Source organism: Stegodyphus dumicola, chromosome 1 (assembly GCF_044657685.1).
Source record: "Stegodyphus dumicola isolate Sdum_Otavi_A_Nest chromosome 1, ASM4465768v1".
Classification (NCBI taxonomy): domain Eukaryota; kingdom Metazoa; phylum Arthropoda; class Arachnida; order Araneae; family Eresidae; genus Stegodyphus; species Stegodyphus dumicola.
The window spans coordinates 259,460,280-259,466,829 of NC_140768.1; the positions used below are offsets into that span (position 1 = coordinate 259,460,280).

Sequence of the window (6,550 nt, forward strand, 5' to 3'; positions counted from 1 at the left end):
AAAATTTTACATTTCATTAAAAATGAATTCGGCATTATTTAACTATTTCCCTATTAATTAATTAATTAGATAAAGAAAAAATTAGGAAATAGTACTGTTTATTACGGAATAATGTAGGAAGTTCTACAGAACTATATTCTTTTGCGTCATTGCACATTGTATCCGGCACTAGTTCCTCGTATTCTTCCGCAAATCCGTAACATCTGTCTAATTTGAAACGAAATCCAAAATGACTGCGCCATGAGGTTAACTTGTATGGATATTTTTTGTTGCATGAAAGGTAAGTTCAGTTGCAATACTTGTATGTTTACTTTTTTTGCTTTTCGAATTTATGTTATTTATGTCATTTTGACAGTTAAATGTTTCACAGCTTTATGAATTGTTACCATTCTGTCGTGAATTACGTGTATCTCAATGGCTGGCTGTCTTTTCAAATATCTAATTTGCCCTGCTATCCAAATGTTTATGACTGAATTTTTTTTAGTCTAGTTTATGCATTCAGTTTCAAAATAATATGTGTGATCAGATTGCTTATTATTTTATTGCAGCAATAAATTTATGTTAAATAGTTTGAACAATTGTATAAAAATAAGAGTTTGCATTGTTTTGTCCAAAATATGTATGGTTGAAACACTATCTTAATCTAGTTTGTAATTCAAGTTTTTTGGGGGGTACTGTTCTGTTATTGGGACCAGAATCGGAAATGTATGAACCTGTGTTCGTAAGTATGTGCATAGATGTGTATATGTAGACACACAAACATACAAATATACAAGCATACATAAATACAATTCTGAACCCGGTCCTGATAACAGAACAGTACCTTTTTTTAATCTTTTTTGAATATTTTATAAAAGGATTAAGCATTTTTCAAACTGCATATCATTTTAAGATTCGACTTGCAGGAAGACAAAATATGGTCATTCAATCAAATGCTTATGATTGCTTTTGACATTTTCTCATAAATATTGTTTGCATTTTTATTGTATTTTAGATACTTTAGTTATGTAAAGTGAACATGAGAATATTAGGAAAGCTGAAGAATATGAAAAGCTACCATAATACATGTATTTTTTCATCGAGCCCATTGTTTTAGAAACCAATGCACCATTATTATATGCTGGCTTATTTTATAGTTATATGCAGTTTAATTTTATGTTCATGTTACTGTAGTATTGTCATTATAATAAAAGTATTGATAATTTTTGTTGAATCTTGCAAGTTGCCTAACATTCAGAATTATTACTACCGAATTTTACTGATAGATTTTTTCTAGTTGACATAATCTGTCTGATAAATAAAATAAACTGGTGTTTAAATTATATGCATTTCTCTTAATGTTTCATTGAAAGTGAGATGGAAATATAAATGCTATCCAGAAAAGTGAATTCTTTTTGCCTGAAATAACAAACTGTACTAAATGATTAATGTTTATATCATTTTAGAAATGTCAATATTAAAGTTTCTCCCCCTTCTCTTCTTTGATTTTGAAATAATTTATAATAAAATAATATATGCATAAGTGTAATTAATGTAAAGTGTCATTCAATAATATAATTTATTTTTACTTATATTTTTATATTTCTTATCTGGGTTTTCTTTTGGTGTTAGAAGGAGGAAAAGACTGTAATGTTTTAATTAAGGAAATAATTAAAACATTACAGTCTTTTAAATAACACAGTTACAGTAATGTTTATTGAAGCAATCAGTACTGTGTGATTGCCAGTGATTGAATAATGTTAAAATGCATTGTTCATAAGGAAATTTGCTTATCTTTGTGTTATAGATTTTATTTTGACACAAGCTGAAATTTGAATTATTGGAAGCACTTTGAAAACCTGAATTATTTCCTGAATCATTAATCAGGCCAATATATAACATACAAATTTTCATACAAAATTATTTCTTTGAGCATATTATAAAGAGCTCATTTAATTTTATTATTTGTACAAATTTTAGACAAAAGTAGCATGTAACAAACAGTTAAAGATTTATTGAAGCCTAATTGTTACTTGTCTTAACAAAGAAGTGTGAAAGATATTGCCACATTAGCGAACATGACGATCATTGATGCTTAGTTTAGTAATTTAATAATATATTGAGAAATGCTGGGAATTTTCAGAAGTAGACATTTCGGAAATGACGGGCTTGATAAGAAATTTACATGGTTTTATTATTTATTCTTTAGTTATGAATGGATTTTAGATGTTCATGTGAAAGAATTCTGTTTAATTATATGTGAAAGAATTGTTAAAGTTCGGCATTTAAAAAAATGAATTAATGATATGCAATACATATATTACTATATATTTCTAATGCGCTATGTAAATGTCAGTGCTAAACAACTGGGATACTATTGTCAGGGCAATCTTTTCTTATACATGAAAAATTCTGATACTTTATCATCTGCCCTCACAGCTTCAACTTATGCTAAAACAGCAAGAGTATGCACACGATAATAGCAAACTATGAATATGCATACCACACACATGTATTTATATGCTTTATATTTAATCTTTATTTCTGAATAGTATTCCATTGGATGAAAAATATGTGAAAATTGACCCAATGTATATATTTTTGTGTGTGTGCATCCTAAAATTTCTTGTTTCTTATAAAGTGCTTATTTGAATTACTACTTGTGAACAGAGCAGTAGATATGAACCATAAACTAACCAGTTTGCCAATTTTCACAGCTTTGCAGATAGTCAGAAAGCACCAAAATTTGTAATAATGTTAAGTTTAAATGATGTTCTATACTTTTGTGTTAATTTTTCTGTTCTATTAATTCTATTACTGTGTTATCAAACTTTCTGCAGGAATTTCAACTGGTTAAGATGTTATTACCATGTGGAGAAGAATTTGGTTTTCAAGCTAGAAAAAATTGCAGCTGAAGGATTTTGTAGAAGGTCAGTCAAACTGGTTTTAGTTAATTATAATTTAATTTTGGGTGAAGAATTCTCAAATTTATTTATCGTAAGTGTCTAAAGGTCTTCTAAATTAAATTCTGCTTGTTTTTGAAATTTTTCATGACATTCATTCTTTGATTATTATTATTTTTTTTTAAATTTACTAACTTATATCCAGGCACATAATGTTGCATTTAATGCCATACCTTAAATATTGTAAAATGTTAAAATAATACATTTCACTTAAAAATGTGGTTGTGACAGTAAATTTTCTGTTACATTTAATCATATCTATAAACATTGGTATACATCATTTTTCAATAATCTATATTATTTTGTGCATTTCTTTTACATCCAAGATCTGGCATATGACTTGCTTTTCAAACTGATAACATGGTGTAATAATGTAACCTAATGGTTAAAGTTTACTATGGAACTGGCCAAATTTAATAAATTATTCTTTGATAGAAATTTATTCATGTGTTCAGTGTGTCTCATCTCTTTAAATTGCTAAAGTAAATTTTATGTACTTGCATTTAGGAATTTTGACTGTATTAGAGTAATTTTGTTTCAGTTATTATAACATGCAAGGGAAAAAATTCATTCATGGCTCCGTATTTAAAATTAGTTAATTAAAGTCCTTAATAAAGAGGGACGTTTTGTTGTTTTTAATGTCGATAGAGTTTAATTCAAAAATATGCCACATTAAGGGTTACTTTTTAACCTAATTTAAAATTTTCATTACTTTAACATGTCCAATAATTGTTATTTTAACTCCGATATTGTAATAATATCAAAATTCCTTACTTTTTGATAGGTAATCTAAATGTAAAACAAGAAAAAAAAAATTAAAATCTAGAAGTATATTTATTTCATACCTCTAACAAATAAAAACAACACAAGCACTTTTTACTGTCTATCTGCATAGTGTGGCATGTCCCGTAAGACTGAGATTTGTATGGTCAAATCCATGTTTCAGTTAAAGGAAAATGCATGCACAGTCTTCTAAGGATTCTGTATATACTAGCATAAGAAATATATTAGTTAATGCAGTGTTATACATCAATATTTATAGACAATTATTGTGGCTATGTTTATTATAATTTTGTTCACTGTAATGGCTGGAGTGCCTAAACCATCATGCTGTGTAAACAAAACTCAAATCTTCATCTCTGCATACTGCTCTACTAGTGTTTAAACCACTGAAATGGTGATTATGGTAGAACATCTTTGGTAAAAATTTACTCTACTGTAACCCTTGGCGAATCGTTTTTTTTTTTATATCAAGATCGTCACCTGAGAGGATCGGCACCAATTTCAAGGTGGCCGCTACACAAAACCAAAATAAGAAGTCAAAGACATACAGAAACTCTGTGTCCATGTACACATCGACCTATTAAAACAGAGAACTGCACAAACTGGGCATTGTGCACTGCCTTAACTTTGTCCATGTACACGTTGATCTATTTTCACTTTAAGAAAATCAGAAAGTTAAAAATATCATAGTTACCAGAAAAAATTCGCCACTGTCTTAACACACAGACAACCAAAAATACACAAACAGAGAGGAATAAGTTACCAAAAATATATATTTCCTAACATAAAAACATTAAACAACAAATCTTCTAACAAAAATTAACACACAGAGACAAAAAAATAAATGAAACGTCATTTTTTTAACATACCTTTTTTTTCACATGCATATGTTTAGGCTTCCCACCACCATCCTCCAGGTAAGCAATTCAATTAAAGTTTTCGTCTCTTAGTCACCTCAGACATACTGAAACGATGGTACCCACACCAAAATAATAAATAGCATGTTCAAAATACAAGAAAATACCACTTCCGTGCAACCAAACACAGCAATTGAAAAGAATGGTAAGAACCAAAACCTGGGACCGTACAAAAGGTTTACTATTAAAAAAAGTAGCCCAAAACTAAATTTATCACAGTATGTTGGCAATATTTGCAGAAATAACTCCTTTTTATTGACAAAAAAAAAAAGTTTTTTTTTTTCCCAAAGGCTACTTTCGCCAACATTACCAACATTAGGGTTACCGAAAAACTTATTTGACGCAATGGGCTTCCACATTTCACAAACAACCAATACCACTTTGCGATTTTTTTTCAGACAGAAACCAAGGTGTACCATACAGTAAAGATTAGCCACATCAAAATTTACCAAAGAAGTACTTGTAGCAGTAGTAAATACTACTGTTACAAGTACTTCTTTGGTAAATTTCTGCGGTTAAATTCAAAAGTTTAAAATTGCATTAACATGATCAGATTCAGAGTCATAGCTAGGGTTTTCAGCGCTCAGGGACAACTGAAGATTTCGCGCCCCCTACTGCTTGCCAAGGATGGAAAACATTTAATTCTAAAATGTTCTAACATCAGTTTGGCGCCCCTTGGATTCTGCACCCGGGGACAGATGCCCCCCTCTAGCTACGCCCCTGATCAGATTTTATTTTCTGCACGTAGCTAACAATTGCTTATTTGTTGTCAGATAAATGTTACCAGATGCAGTTAATTATTTTTTACTTGCCAATCTCATGAGACAAGTTTTTTTTTTTTTTTTTTTTTTTTTTTTTTTTTTTTTTTTGCTCCTGCAAGACTACTTTGTGTTGCAAAATAAATTCATTCTCACTCTTTTTGGACTTGCCTACACATTAAATTTAAAATAGTTTTATGAATAGGTAAGATGTGATTATCATAATTTTGTTTCTCTCTTTATCTTGGCAACTTTATATGTTGATTCAGTATCCAGGTTACCTACCAGTGGCTGATTGATAAAACTGCTCATATGTTCAGCTGGTGGTTTGAGTTTATTTTCTGACATAAAAAATTTTAAAAGGCATCCCCCATGTTTATTTTACTATAATCGAAAAATCAAATAATTGCTACTCTGTTTATAGGTACTAAATGTTAAAATATTTTAAATGCTTCCTTTAATTTGCATTCTAATAGTCATTTGTCTAAATTTAGTTATGAATTATATTCACATATAGTAATTGTGAGTGTTTTTTTATTTTAGGTGCTGTGAAAGGCAATGACAGAGATCCAATTTATCAAGAGTTCTTATATACATAAGAATACATAGATATAAGATTGTTTTTCATGAATTCAAATAAAATGTGATAAATTGGATTAATAAAAACTATTTTGAATTTTGAAAAGTGTTTTTCCTCTGTTAATCATAATATAGTCATAAATTTCTGAATGAGTTTATTTTTCATCCAAATAAATAGCTTTACAAAAATTTGTCATATTAATAGATATTGCATAATTTAGCATTATTATAAATATTTATTATAACAGATTTAGCTGAACTACTTTTTTAGTCTCTTTGCAGATGAAGTCACAAAGGTAAGTGGTTAGATATTTTTCTGTATTCCCCATTAAGTAATTTTATCTGGTAAATTACCATTACTTATATACTAAAGGTGAAAGAATAAGCTTTCCTTGAAGATACAAAAGTTTGCAGATATTTCCAAAAATTGGTATACGTAAAAAAGTTCTTAAATTGCCACATATGCGAAACTGAAAATGTTATATATGAAATAGTTCAGAAATATAAATATTTTCACTATTTTTTAACTGTAATTCACTGCATTTGTTATATATAATCACAGTTTAAGGTA

General features: G+C 28.8%; 1 long non-coding RNA gene across 1 annotated transcript; it reads left to right on the forward strand.

Annotated features, from left to right (window-relative positions):
- The first annotated feature begins 251 nt into the window (after window positions 1-251).
- Window positions 252-6,046, forward strand: LOC146999537 (uncharacterized). Its single transcript, XR_015039802.1, has 3 exons — window positions 252-721; window positions 2,820-2,909; window positions 5,944-6,046. It is a non-coding gene; the product is annotated as an uncharacterized LOC146999537 (long non-coding RNA).
- Window positions 6,047-6,550: the final 504 nt, after the last annotated feature.